Source organism: Vanacampus margaritifer, chromosome 4 (assembly GCF_051991255.1).
Source record: "Vanacampus margaritifer isolate UIUO_Vmar chromosome 4, RoL_Vmar_1.0, whole genome shotgun sequence".
Taxonomy (NCBI): domain Eukaryota; kingdom Metazoa; phylum Chordata; class Actinopteri; order Syngnathiformes; family Syngnathidae; genus Vanacampus; species Vanacampus margaritifer.
The window spans coordinates 15,011,822-15,027,919 of record NC_135435.1 but is presented as its reverse complement, the minus strand read 5'-3'; positions in this window follow the sequence as shown (position 1 = coordinate 15,027,919).

Below are 16,098 nucleotides of genomic sequence, written 5' to 3'. Positions count from 1 at the left end.
TCACTTTTCAAAGGGGAAGTCCACCTTAAATATTTCTTATACGTGACCACACTAGTCTAAACATAACATTTTGATTAATATTACATTTGTGGAATATGAGTTATGAAGCGAAATACAGCCCTTTTTATCCATCTCAGGGCGCGGCCATTTTGCCACTTGCTGTCGACTAAAGACGACATCACATTTGCTCAGGGCTCAGGCAACGACCAATAACAGCTCACCTGTTTCCTGAAGCTGAGCTGTGATTGGTTGTGACCTGAGCAACTGTGATGTCATCTTCACTCACAAGTGACAAAATGGCCGCCGCCTGAGAGGGATAAAAATGGCTGGATTTTGCTTTATGACTCATTGTCCACAAATGTCATATTAATCAAAATGTCTTGTTTAGACTAGTGAGGTCACATATAACATATTATTGTCAAGAAATATTTGATGTTGACTTCGCCTTTGAGCCAACCGTTTAATATATTAAGACTTTCTTAAAGGTTTTTGCAGTAACTAATATTTCACACCAAGAACATTCATTGACACATATATGACAAAAATTTGGGAAATTGCACAAAAATTAGGGAAATTGCACAAATCTTTACTATCCACTGTTTTAGCCTCAGTTGACGAAAGACAAAATGCAAAGAGACATCAGGTGATTTTTAAAGCAGCACTTCCCCTATAATGACAGGGTGGACAGCAATTTCAGGGACACATACAAAACGTTTCTTTATATATCCATGATTAAATATAGACTTGTTTTTATCAATTAACCTTTTGTGAACAATAATGTTTAATCACTTACAATAAGACCTTAGAGTTTGATTATTCTGCAACATTTGTATAATGACTGAGTGATTCTGATGAGAACACCAAAGGGAATTTATATTGTGATATTGACACTAATAGTACTCCCCCCCCCCCCTTTTCAGTGTAGCCCTTCATAGCTTTTGTGCACAGTCATGTTGTTGTAGTTCAAACCTATTCAAGCGCAGCACCTTTTGCTTTTCCACTAAAAATCTCATGAGTACTCATTATGTAGTCGCTGGTTCTATTCGAGCTTGAAATACCTTCACAATGTTAATTTTCGATTTGAAATGGAAAGAAGGACCCAACCGGGAGACCCAACGTCAACTAATGTTATATTGGAGGAATGGAGAAAAATAAAAAGGAGGTTCACCTTACTGTGTGAAGCTGAACATTGTTCCTCTTGTTGTGTAAATGCCTGATAAATATTTAGTGTGCTCATTAAAAAGTGCAAACCTGGACTCAAAAACAGGTGAAGGTTGAAATGTCAAGAAAAAAAATGCCACCGCATACATTATGTACTGTTTTGCTGGCATCCTGTACAACTTGGTGATGTTCCATGGCGGATAATGTTGTAACTGCCAGTTGTCTGACCAATAAACATTCGAGATTTTCAATCATTTCACTTTTTCTTTTGTACCCTTTCCATCTGACCTTTGTGAATGCCACTTGGACTCGAAACATGTGACAGTCTCATTGACTTGGTTCATGGTAACACAGCTTCAGGTGTAAAGAATTCTAGTGTTTGCAATAACTAGAGTAGCAAAAGTGGTTGGAGCATTATCCAATTAGAATTTGAATATGTCAAACTTCAATGCCATGTTTTGTGAGTCATACTCCAGGGACTCTCGAAAACATGCACGTTAGGTTCACTGAACATTTATTTTCGATAGTTTTTATTAAACAATGTTTCATATTATTTTGCCACATGTTGCCATGTAAAAGTACACAATGAAGCTCACTTAAAGTAATGAAGTCAATTAAGCTCATTTTAAAGCTCACTTTTAGACAACATCTACAACCAACATCTACATGTATAGTCTAAATGTTGAATATATGTAGTTGACCTAAGCCATACTGTAATTATGAGATAGTATTCCATTATGATGATATACAAGATCTGAGATATGTAATCACATAAACATGATTGAATGCCCCTTAATATGATTTATCTCGTAATTATGGCTTAGTATCTCATAATTATGATTTATCAAAAAAGTATTACTTAATGTGATGTAATGTCTCGCTATTAAAAAGTAAGACTTAGTTGTTTTTTTTTACTGTTGGAAACTTCCTCATCTTTACACAATATTATGACTTTGGCCAACCACCAATTACAAATGTTGGACTTTGTGTAGATGTCGTGCTACATGGTAATCAAAAAGTGAGCCTTTTAAAGGTGTTGTGTACTAAAATAATGTGAAATGTCTTTTTTCCACAATTATATATAGCTGTACAGGGTTTTTTTATTTTCTTTTTTTGCTAGGGTTTGTTAATTCATTGAAACATAATAATATTAATATTGATAATAATAATAATTAAAGTTATTTAATACAACCAAATGATAGTGAACTAAATTAGTATTGTAGTAATACTGTTGCACATACAAACTGTGGAATCTCTTCTGTTAATTATACAGGTGTCCCAGTATTTTAAATCTAGCACAATTAGCATCAAACACATTATATGTATTATCTCATTTTCTAAGACTCAACATGTATGATTCAAGTAATCCGCATGTACTGTATGTATTGAACGGTGCCTGCTGGTTGCAGCTACAGTATTTTAAGTCCAACAAGCGGCACCTGATTTGTGAGCTTACAGTTGTGTTATATTTCCGTGAAGCATGCGGCTCCTGTGTCTGATGCCAGATGCGTGTCTAATAAAGGAAGCACGCTCTCATTTTACAGCAGCATTTCAGGTTAGCGACTCGTGGAGCCTCAGGGAAAAAAAATGGAGAGGAAAAAAAAAGTAACAGAGTAGAGTGGAGCCTGGAGTTTAGTTTGAGTCGCTAATCAACTTGCATCTGAAACTCAGCCAACTCTTCATCACTTCAACCTGCAATGACCTGAGGGGGACAAAGTCTTGCTCTTTTATCCACTTTACCTTTGTGCTCGGCAGCTTAATGAAAATAAAACTAAGCCTGGGGACTCACCATCTTTCTGCCCCTTCCTACTCGTTATGTTGCGGCGCTACTAGAATGTTCTCATTTTAACTTCAGTTTGATCACCAAGAACTATTTTAGAGGGCTTACATTTGACAGTCTCAATAGGATAACATCACAATATAATAGCAAACAATACCAATGATGTCATGATACTGGTGTCTGGTCGGTGCTGGATTTCACTTTCCTTTCTTTGGTCCTTCCTCGGGTCTCCTGGCAGCCTCGCTACTCTGGCTGGATTCTGAAGTGTTCGGTTTGGGGGAACGGTATGGGATTTTTAATAGGTTTTAGGTGAACTAATGAATACACACTCACACGCACATACACATACTCACCCACATACAAAATAAAAATTTATAAATAATGTTGTTGTTTTTTAAATAAAATTAAAAAAAAGAGAGCAATGATGATATGTCAAATCGATAAAATTACCGAATGAACAATACTGAGCTCTCCAGAAAAAAAAAAAAATGATACTGGTGGTCCTAGTTTGAATGGTACGACCCCAAGTTTGAGGGTGGGTAAGTTTCCCATACAAACAGCAAGGATTTACATTTCATGATGCCAAAAGGAAGCAAATTCATGTACCATTTTCTTCATTAAACTCTTATCTTTATCTCTAAAAGAGGATGAGGAGTAGCTACTGTAATAATGTGATGTACTGAGAACAGGAGAAGATGGAGAAGCCATGTTAACCACGAAGCAAATGAAATGTGAAATGTGAGTAGCGAAATGCAAGAGTAAGTGTTTCGGTGATGCAGCACAATTTTAACAGAAGTCTGACTGGAAATTTTACTCTCTCGCTCAAAGTCAGCTAGGGATAGACTAGTTCCCTCCAAATGTGTCATATTTATTGCTATATAATAATAATAATAATAATAATAATAATAATAATAATAATAATAATAATAATGTGTCACAGGTCAGCAGATTGTTTTTAGATACATATTGTAAATATTGGATTTAATGTGATTGTAAATTATTCATAAGTTGTCTATTGCCTGCAACATTTCGAAATGATAAAAAAAAAAAAACAGATATATGAAAAGTCGCTTCTCAGTTCATAGACGCCTGACACTTGGCCATTAAATATTCATGTAGGTCATTTCATCTGCCATGGGTTTTGTGTCTTGCAGCTCCTCAATGCGCTTCACAATTGTTGATATTACAAACAAAGGCATTTGATTTATTGTAAGGTATGCAGTCAGCATGGTACATTATACAGTATGTGCAGGCCTGCATTAAGTCTTTAGCTCCTAATGTCTGACATGTTTAAGACATTAAATGTCTCTGCCTGCCAGGCGCCGTAATTACTCCTTTATATCCAACCATCCATTTTCTATATGGATAATTCTCACGATGTTGTGGATGAGCTGGAGCCTATCACAGCTGAGTTTGAGCGAGAGGTGGGATACACCCTGGATTGGTCACCAGGGGTCCATTTCACAAAGCATGTTCAACAAACAGTGAGACCGAGTTGACATATACACTGAGAGAGGAAACTGCCTCTCCGAAACTTTCGGGTCCAGGAAAGCTGATTTGAGGTAGTTTCAACTGGATTTACTACTACACTAAATAGACCACATCAACGGAGCCCCGATTTGACGAGTCACCATGGCAACAGGGAAGCCGCCCTCTGCTTCCGCGTTTTTTTTTTTTTACCCCCCTCTACTGGAAATTGAATGCGATCATATGGCAAATTTGAGCATGTCTTTAGAAAAAAAAAAGTGACAGCGTGGGAGAATGTTCGGGTCAATGCGTAAATTTAAATCCTAAATCCTTTGCATTCACAATAATATTATAGGGGAAACCTGTTGAATGGTAGCTCATTAATTTATTTCATTTAGGTGCAATCCTGCGGGGGAGAAGCGCACTTGACTTAAGATGAAATATAAAAAAACATTATTCAAACAGTTACAAGAAAAAAAACGGAGCCAACACACAATAAATGCTGAGATGTGAGCGCATATGACTATGACGGGTAATGCTGCGAAATTGTGTATGTAGATGATGGACTGTGATGTGAAAAAAGATAACTGTCTGAAAATGCCAGCATATCTTTTTTTTCTTTTTCTGGAGACCTCAGTATTGTTCATTCGGTAATTTTACCGATTTGACATGTCATCATCATTGCTCTCCTTTTTTTTTTTTTTTTTTTTATGTGGGTGAGTATGTGTATGAACGTGTGTGCGTGCGTGCGTGCGAGTGTGTGTGTATTCATTAGTTCACCTCAAACCTGTTAAAAAATCCCATACCGTTCACCTAAACCGAACACTTCCAGCCAGAGTCGTGAGGACGTCAGGAGACCCGAGGAAGGATCAAAGAAAGGAAAGGAAAGTGAAATCCAGCACCGACCAGACACCACCCACCAGGCCACCAACCAGAGTCCTTCACCAACCCCAGAGACATCTAAATTCCAACAAAATGCCAGCATATCTATGCGCGGTCTGATAACAATCTTGCGACGAATATTTAATTCCCTGCGCAATAAACTCATTATCAAAAGGACATGCCATGTTCGTGACAAAAGTGGACTTGCGTATTTATGCCAAAAATCGCCTCAGTGGATTGAATGAATGAGGAAATGAAATGTCGTGTGTGGCTGAAAGGAGGCGGGTACAGGGAAAAACTCGAGGTTCGTTTTTTAAAACCTTCTTCCGACCAGGTTAACTTCATGGGCACTGTTACTACGGTAACTGACCGAGAGCGTAAATGACCTCTTTTTCTCTGGTTTCAGTTACCTCCCTTTCTGAAACGGAAGAGTCTCCCACGTTTCAGGGTTTATTGACTCAGGGTTCTCACTAAACCTGCTTTGTGAAATAGACGTCTGCTCACACAGACAAACAACCATTTCAATTAATATTCACACCCCCAAAAATTATTTTAGGAAACATTCTTTCCACCTTACAAGGACTTTAAATGTAAAAGTGAATATTCGTCATCTCCATCTTGAACTCAGTGAGTCACAAAAGGCCTTTATAAAGTTCAAGACGAGTTTGGGAGCATTTCTACGGGGATGAGGTGACTTTGAGTTAAAACAATGCCAGGCATATTTAGTGAGGCGTGTGGCTGTTAGAACAGCCTCTTTGCCAGCTAATCACTGACAACAGTGGCCTGCTGTCATGTCAGAGTCCTTGTTTTGGGATCCACTTAGTCTTTTTCTGTCTTTTCCCTTCCTTCATCTTTCCTTGAGCAAGTTCAATTCGAGTGCGGCCTGTAATCTTCTACCTTGGGCAAATGGTGATAGCCTTACTTGACTTCCTCTGCCAGCATACTTAGACAAATGCTCCGTCTCAAACTTGCAAGCCTCCTAAAAGTCAAGTGAGCTCCCATTTTTCATTTTCCTTCAATATTCTATCAGACGTGACAGAAGCTTTGATCCATGCCCTGACCACCAGCAAGTCACTCCACATCCTAAACATTTGGGAGATTATATTCGTCTGTGATTTGTTTCCCTCCAGCAAACACAGTTAATACATGAACGGCCAAATCAAATAAACCCGGTCAATGTGAGTCTGACGTTATTGAAGTATGCTGGTCTAGTACATATAAATTACTCACAAAGTTATGGATATGAAATTTCAGGATGAAGCTGAAATGCATTAGACCCTTTAGAGGTGAACTTGAGTTTTCTCAACTTTTGCATACACGTCTGACTGTTGAATTTTTCAGTAACTTTTGCAACTTCTTGCTCTCTAAAATGCGCCTATGTTGTGGTGAATAAACGGTACAAAATGGTACGATTGAACAAAAATGGACAAACAATAAAAAAGTACTCGTGGTCATATATTATTTATCCTCTGTATAGAACGGTTAATATTAATGGTCACACACTAGAAAACACAGCCTTCAGTTAAAACTGTGTAATGAAAAAAATGTCATTATTTTTAATTATATATAGTTAAGACCTTACTGTAAATTTGTTAAAGTACAATATTAATGTAATAGCCCATTTAATGGGAAAATAGAAATGAAAAACAGAATGAAATAAACGTATTTCAAGGCATCACTGTACGGTCAAAATAATGCACATTAGAGGAGAATAGACCATGAAAATAAGCAGTCACTTTTGCACAGTATTTTAATTTGTTGCTTTCAACCAATTTTTCCTACTGCTAATTAACAGTTGCTACATAGCGCCTAAACGCTGCTATCTTCAATAGTTGTCTGATATTTGCTAATTTAATCTGCAAGGTTCAGTTGCTCCGCCGCTTTCGAAGCATAAGACATAATTAGAACTCAGATCACTGACCTGAGAGTTAACTGATGCTATTTCAAACCAGTTGTCTTCATCGTCAAGCCTTCACAGCCTGTTATGAGAGTGGATTTTTTCTTCTTCTTGTAATTGCCTATCGCAACAGTTTTTAGTTGGAAACAAGGACTATGCCATTTAAAAGGGCGGGGTTGGAGGGCGGGGGGAGGGGGGGTACTGTCATGAATCAGCTGTGATGTAACCTTGCACAAGAGTCGCACAGTCGCACAAATGCAAGGTGTTCCTTAACAGTTAAGATTGAATCCAAAGAGTCAGCTCCTCTTTCACAGTCTCAACAAAAGCATCGTTAACGTGCTTTACCGAGGCCAGATTTATTGTAGCGTCAATGAATTGGATTGCAGTAGATTTTTAAGTACCGGGGAGAAAAAAAATAACATCCCCACGTCCTTTTTACCACCTTGAATTTGGCCAGTTTCATCATGTACAATATTACAAGCATTCCGTTTTGTCTGGTGATTGATTATGATTAAAAGAACCCAAAATAGGTTCTCACTTTCATCCTGTTAATTCTGTGGAGACGTGCTGATGAAGGGCGCTATAAATAAACAAGCTTCAGCTCAATTTGGTTCTCATCTCAGAGGCCTGGCGTTCACATTAGAAAATAGAGGTTATTACTTACCTTAATAAGGCGCCTTGTTTAAAGGAAGAAACATTGAAAGCACCTGAGCTGAGAAAAGAGAAAGAATATTGAACATTTTTGTTCTCTTATTTGGCAGTGATAACTAGGAGGAGTTTGCTGGACTTTGCAATTCTCCAATGATCGCTAGATTGCACAGTGACCAATTCCATCATGTTAAAGGACTCATTTAACTCTATCATCATATTCAAACAATATACTGTAAGAGGATTTTGCTGGTAATCCCAAAATGAGGAGGGATGAATGATTTATTTTCAATTTAAATTCATTGACGGGCTCTTGAAGTCAAACATAAGTTAAATCATTCCTTGTCTCAAGGGGAATTGTCTTTCTCTTTCTGGCCAACCACCCACTGAGATTTTGGAATAAAGGGTCAGCTCGGCGGGGAGGAGGTGGTGAGTGTGGGCAATTGGTGTCAATCAAAATTTTATTAATACCTCCTTCCCTATAATTTGAATGACTCACTGATTGTAGTTTACAAAACATTTGTCGTGTTGTCAAGAAATAATGTAATGTTTTTGCTCATGTGTTTGTGCTTTGCTGATTAATGGTTCCTTTCTCCGAAGCTTGATAACCTTCAGTGGCCGTGTCTTCATCCCGTAGACCTTGCATCCATGATTAAAGGATAACCTTTCTCGCACTCTAATTAATCACGCTCAGAATAAAATGCGGCAGTGGCCTCCTGCACTAAAGAAACAGGAGATCTGCAAGTAAACTACAAAAAACGTTTACACCCAGCGGGGTGGTTTGTTTTAGTTTAGAAGACGTTTCCACTGACATCTCTTGTGGCAGTCTTACGTTCTGGGGAACATTGAGCCTTGCTCGAGCAGATCCTCTTTTTCTTGTTTATATATTTTTTCCCTTGACACCCACTCTGAAACCCAGACTGAGGCCTATATTATATGGGTGACGGCTGTAATTAGCAATGGGTTGTACTGCTATTGCGGTATGTAAACTACTGTATATAAATAAATGACGTACCATACTGCAAAAACTCAATTTCACAACATTGGAGACCTACCCTTTCTAAAAAAAACAACATATATGTTTACTAAATTGCGTTGATTCTGAGTGGCCGTAAATGTATTTGATGCAACAAAAACACTGATCAGGGTTGATTTTCTTAAGTATTCTGTTACACGGAACTACAAGTAGACTGAACAGTTCATTGGCTCCACTTCAAAAGTTTGTGAACTTGCTTTCAGGTCATCTTCATGATCACACTTTGTGGCTACCAGGTCATTTATGTAAATGATTGTTTTCCGTCTTATTTTCTCTGGAATGCTCACTTCTCAGGATAGGACAAAGTCATACAAGTGTACAGTGTAGCACTAGTGTTAGAACAAAACATTTGAGCAAAAAGAAAAAAGGACATTTTGTAATCTGATGTGGTCTACAATACACCATTTAATAATACTGTAATAATAATAATAAATTAATTCATGATTTTATAAAAATAATATAATATAAGAATATGAACAATTAAGCGTTTAACTTTTTAATATTTTTTAGTACATTTGCAGTCTTTACTAAGTATCAATACATTTTAATTTAATAATTTGTTAAGTTGTGTCAGGGTTTGGTGGGATGAGGTAGTGGTAGTGGTAGTGGACCCAAATGCAGGGAGGCAGAGCGAGGAGGCAGAGGTCAAGTCCAAATTCATCTTTAATAAAACAAAAACAAGGAAGCAAACAAGGTTCTGGCTGAGAAAAACATTAAAAAAGGCAAGCAAAGCAAAACATGGGAGGAGCTACAGAGCAAAAATGTGGCAGCATGTCGGGAGAAAACAATAATGAATCGACGCAGACAGAGGGGAGACAAGAGACTAAGGCCCCGTCCAGACGGGAGCAAAGCCAGCTTCGTTCCTCAAACAAATCTCGTATACACAGAAGCATTTCAAGACTTGCGTGTGTCCAAAAGAAGACGCTGAGGACTTTTAACGGCTGTAATGTATATGCCAAGTCTGGAGTGGCGCTGTAGCGCAGCCACGGGGAGTTAACGGAAAGCGTAGAAGAATCAGCGAAGAAGACGAACGCTTTTTTTTTCTAACTTCATTGCAATCTACAGAACAAACATTGCTTAGCAAAATATTTTGCTGCAAAAGCATAAGCAAGCTAAGGGGGCTGCACAAAACGACTAAGACACGGCTATCCGCCATTGTTGTTGACAACAATGCGGCCATTACGTCATCACTGGAGGAGTATCCTGCATATGGTGTAGGGGCACGGGGCGCGTTTTGAAATCTTTCCACTCTGAAGCCCGGTTTCAAAAGTAATCGGTTTCAAGCTCCGAAACCGCACCGTCATGTGGACGAAGGGCCTAAACGGTAAGAAACTGGCTTTCGTGTGGACGGGGCCTAAATACACACACACTAATTGACACAAGAAGACACGCCTGGGCAAGACACAAGTGGCAGAGGGTGCTGATTGGTTGACGCAAGAGGAAGGGCAGGCAAACACGCAGGTGGACATGACAATGCTTGACGAGACAGGGGAGACACACAAGGAAAACATAACATAACACAGATCATGACAGAAACTTAAGGAAACATTGACAAAATCAAACTAAAACCCAAACTAAACCTGAACTATGACAAAAGTAAAAAGAAAAAAAAAGAAAAAACACGACAACTTGGTCAGGTTTTTTTTTCTCTCCTTATATTTACGTGCAGTGCCACTTTTCAAAATGTGCCTAGTTTTATAGTGAATTTTGATGGTACTTGGAGAATGAAATATTCTTATGGTAGTATTTGGTGTAAAAAATTGACAACCACTGAAATTAGATACAACTAAATTTTACCCCTAGCCTCTAATTATTAAAAAAAAAGACTATAGGTGAATGAACACCAAGGGGCGGCTTAATACTCCCACATACCTAAAAATCATCATTGACTATGACACCAGATCAATTTAATTCGACAATTAGCTAATGTAATTTTCTAACACTGTGCTAAATCGCCTCCTCACAACAGTATACACGATAGAAAATTGTGTAATTAAGTTGAACGTGTATATCACTCCAACGCTTTATTCTTGCTGCACTTTGTTCAATTTGCATTGCACATGCATACTGTATATAAAATTTATTTATTCATGTACATTGCCACATGCACTTCTGCTGATGCTGCTTGCAATATGTTGCCTCGATGAATACATGCATACTGTGGATATTCCTCATATACTGGATATGCATATTTTTCTTCCTATGTTGTGCTACTGCAGTGTTGTTTACTTTTTTGCTATAAAAGTGGAATTCCTCCAATTCCCTAAAAGGTCTATGTGTTATATTTTAAAGACAGCATATGTGACATGTAAAGGCTATATTGGACTATTGGTGCGAAAGTCATTTTTAAATCACCTGAACTCGTTGGCTTTTCATTTATTCTTTATTTATTCTCCTGTCCAGACTTTAAACACACCCAGAGTGTTGGTAAAGAACGAGGCCATAGCATCGAGGCGTGATTCCTTGACAACTGAGTCTGTGTGGAGTTCACGCAGCATGGATTTTTCCGGAGATTTGTGAGTGTCATTGAAATCCATGAAAAAGACAAAGCACATTGTAAATCTGAAAAGGCCGGAGCTTGCAGATCCAGTGAGTCTTACTACTCTTACACTTTTGAAGGAAAACATGTGTTTATATTCTCTATGACATAGGATAGTTTATGTGCTACAGAAAAATAATTAATTGAAACTTATTTTAACCCGAACACCGTCTTTATGACTGAATGCATGTTTAGCAGTCCATCAAGTTGATGAAAGAATGTGCACAGACAGAAAAGCAGCACAAGTTTTCCTTCTTACATACAGTACATAGCCCTAATTTGTCATTTTTGTCAATGGAAATGTTTGTAATTTATATATCAAAAATTGTGTTCTCCATTTAGACCTGAAAAAAAAAACCCACATAATAGTCTATTATGTCAACCCTTGTACCCTTTATTTTACGCTTGCCAAAACAAACTACAATATTGTTGATATTTAGAATAAGTAGAAAGTTGGAGTGTGTATAAAGGCCTAACTTGCCATAAGGCCTGGACTCAACGAAGTGGAGCAAAATGGTTATTAGAGTTGCCAATTATCATTTTGTCTTGTAAATTATGTTGTCAATCAAAGGGCAAGATGTTTTTCATCAGTGCAGCAGACTGATTTTAATGGGCTGAAAACAAATTCATGTGTATGATTGTGGAGTGTGACTGGAGTGGAAAAGACACATAAACACTTCATTTCCATCGCACGATGAACTGAAATTATTTTAACTCAAATCCATACATCATAATAGCCGATTCTTTATATTTCCATACAAAGAGCGTCAGCCTTCCCAGATTGATTTTTCTTCCGCTTCCATGATCCAGGTATAATAAGTAACCCCCACCTCTGTGTGTGTTCAGCAGCAGCCATTAACAGCTCTCAATGCAGGAGCATGCTGAACATTCAGCTCGGCAAACAGGATGAGAAAAACGTTTCTTCTATTTGCGAGTTGGATGTGATGAAAGTTCGTTATTTGATTTTCTGGCTGGTCTAATGACTTCCCGTAACCCAAGAGGTTGTGCTGAAAGTCAATAAATTGTCGGATTTCGACGCCCCATGCGGTACAGACGATGCTCTGGTGTGCCATTAAGCTCAGGATGCTGACTTGGGCGGAAGTCATTTACAACAATGGAGGTCTGACTGTGCTGTAATAATGGGATGATTAATTGATCAGTTGGATTACACAAAAATAATTGTCTCTTTTCATGACCTAGATAAGCAAGTAGAAAATAACGTCATATTTCTGTAAAAATGACAAGTCAGACAAATGCAGCTTTGCCAAGTTTTCTTTTTGTAATTACACTATTGTGATTAATTAAAAAGTTCAGACAAGATGAACAACTGCTGAAAAAACTAATAATTTATTTCAGCCTTAGCGCAGCCATCGTTTGACTGATTATGCATAAAGTAATAGTCTTAATCATGTTGTTGGCATTCCAACATTAAATTGTCCATTATACGTAGTCTATTATATATAAGTCTATTCCTGCAATACCCGCAAAACTAATGAGTACAATCAGTGATTATTAAACTTATTGGAGGTTTTGAACCCCACCAGTTTCCTTTGCACATTCACCGAACCCTTCTTTATTAAAACAATTAACTATGATTAGTTTTTTTCAAATTCAAGACTAGGTACTATGTTTTCTGGTGAACAAAATTAAGAGGTAAAGTAGTCATCGAATCTGGCTCTCTTCACTTTGAATTCAGAAAGCGTTGTGTCCTTGTATTCCGCATCTCCATGCAGCTTAAGGAACTGTTCCTTTAGTATTACTTGTTGTACTAGACTAGAGTTGCTCAACTTGGCTTTGCAAATCATGCAGTTAGGACGCTAACTCCCACTCTCACTCAACTCTATATTTATAGAGCACTTGAAAACAACAACAACCGCTGTTCTTTTTTAAATTGGAACCCAGGGGCAGCAGATGCAATGAAAACAGCAGAGGCCCCAGAATTGAACCCTGCGGAACGCCATACATTCTGTTATACATGTGAATTCATATTGCACATATTTGACTGACCAATTTTTTTCTGTGACATATTATGAAGGAATTACAATAATAAAGAAATCACACGGCGTACCACCGCAACAGCCTCAAGTCGACTACTGAACACACCAAATTCTGCAGCACAGATTGGCCAAGCAATGTAGCATGATCTCCTGCAGCCAATGATGACCAAGCGGGGCATATCATCACAAATCATTTGAGGCTGGTGTGTGTCTTGACTTCCGCTGAACCCCAGAAGAAACATTGTGCTAGATAGAAAATGGATTAATGGATCATAATATGACCCTCGAACCTGCTCTAGAGGCCCTATTGGTCATGTACATTTCATTTAAACGCAATCTCTCTAAGATGCAGTACATAACATAATGATGATAAAAAAAATGTTTGCAATATACTGAATTTAAATGGTCTAAAATAGATTATTTTTATGCTTTCTAAAAATTCAGAGATTGCTCTCTGAGCCAGTCCAGCCAGTGTTTTTCCTGCTATAGGCCTTCATGAGGACACAGACGAGACATTAGTGATGTGCTAGGTTCAAGTTACAGCGCCAAGCAAGTCTGGAAGCAGAGGATGCTGAACTTTATAGAATAGCACCAAGAGCAAAAACTGTTGAACAGCTTTCCAGAAGCGAGCAGCAAGTTGGGTCAATCATAAATAACTATGCTCGACCATACTCATTGATTGGTTAATTGTTTTTAATCAATCAAGGCAAAATGGGGTGCACTAGGTACTAGATGCAATCAGTAGATGTGCAGTTAAGTAACTCTTAACTAGTTTTCTCACACTGCCTTATTACATTATTCTACTCAATGCAGCACTGGCCTGGAAACAGGAGTTCAGAACATCCATTATTAACTAAGATCATGAAACTATTGTATTTATTGGTCGCCAAGTTGTTTTCATGAGGGACGTATAACATGACTACAATTGGGGATAAATCTGTTCAACATAAGCTTTTATTTCCCCCTCTGCAGTTGTTTGTGGCTACTAGCAGCTCCCATTTGAGAGCTGCTATGGGGACAAAAAAAGAAAAAAGCTGAAATGTATCATTTCATCACATAGTCACCTGCGGCCACTTGCCTGCGGGGAAATGCCCGCAACACACTAAGCGATGTGGCCAAAGTGTGGAGTTCACGGGTTTTCCTGCGATTCATTCTAAAATGTCATGTTGTATCACGTGAGCTTTCACAACCAAAATATTAATATTAATAATATACATGTATTAAAAGTGATCCAAGCCAAAATAAAACATAATTTTATTTACAATTTTATTTGTACCTGTGGCTTATGTGAAAAATGTGGAGAGCTTCACATCACATTAAAAAAAATACGTTTGCAAGTAAGGAGTGACATGCCATACCAATACAACATAAAGTATACAGTATCTACATGGATCATTTTCATATACTTAATTTTCTTTTGGAAATCAATTAATTTTACTGTAATACGTTTTTGAATTATTGGCAGATGTTATGATTCAAATGATTTAAAAAAAACATTCTGTAGTTATATATGGAGTTTCATAAATGGCAGTTCCATTTTTGGTTTGGAATTATAGGATTTTCGACTATTGCTTACTTTTTACAATTTGTCCTCCCCAACCCTCAAGCGTCTCCAGTTGGTCTAAAATTTGCTACTCTACTCCTAACTGGAGCTCATAGAAGGGAGTACATCTGACCTCCCGTTAATGTTAGTCAATGTTAATCTTTGTGCAATTTTAAATTTGTTTCAAAACACATGTTTATTCTTTGGCCTTTCTCTCTGCATGAGATTCAGCATTAGATTCAACATTTTCAGCGTTTTGTTAATGGTGTCTGTCTTTATTATTCTTGTACAGCACTTTGTTTGAAGCAATGGTTGTTTTAAAGTGTTCTATAAATAAAGTTGGGTTGAGAATGCCACTGGAGAGAGCCTCATTATGTTGTTGCAATACACCAGAGGGATCTGTGAACTGAAGTGCCATGATGAGGCAGCCATTTTGCATTCACACAATAACAGATAGCAAAAGAAATGGTGTTATTTCTGAGATAGTAATGAATTTGTGAGTCAAAACGATTGCATGTCTTTACCCCTTTTCTGATTGCACAACGAGAATGTAATGGGTTTTAATGAGTATAGGATCATTTATGCAGTTGCGGCTGCAGTTTGAAAGGAAACACATGTAAATTGTGCAAGTGAATTTTTTTTAACGAAGCTATATTATATGTATTAACCATTATGCAAGAAGTGTATTTTAGTGGGTCACCGCAATGTAATCTATATGTCAATAAGGATTGCATCACTATGGATGCCACAAATGTGAAATTAGGACTTTAGGACTGGTGTGCGGGTTTGAACCGCCAAATGTTTTCTTTCTTTCTTTTTCTTTTTCTGATCCTCCAGTTCAGTTTACTGCATTACTCAATAGTCTCAATAGTGGACGTCAATAGTTTCCTAATTTTTCACATAGTGATCATACTGAGAAGAAGAAAAAAATCACTGTACCAAATGTATATTTATGGAAGCATATACAGGTATTGCATTCACTTTAGAAAAAAAAATCGTTTTTTTCTTCTGATTTAAAAAAAAGTTGTTATTGTAAAAAAAACAACAACACACAGATGAAAAATATTCCATAAAACAGAACTTCCCCAAAAAATTATTCAAAAATTAAAAAAAATATTAGTGAGTGCAACACAGTACCGTAGTAGCCC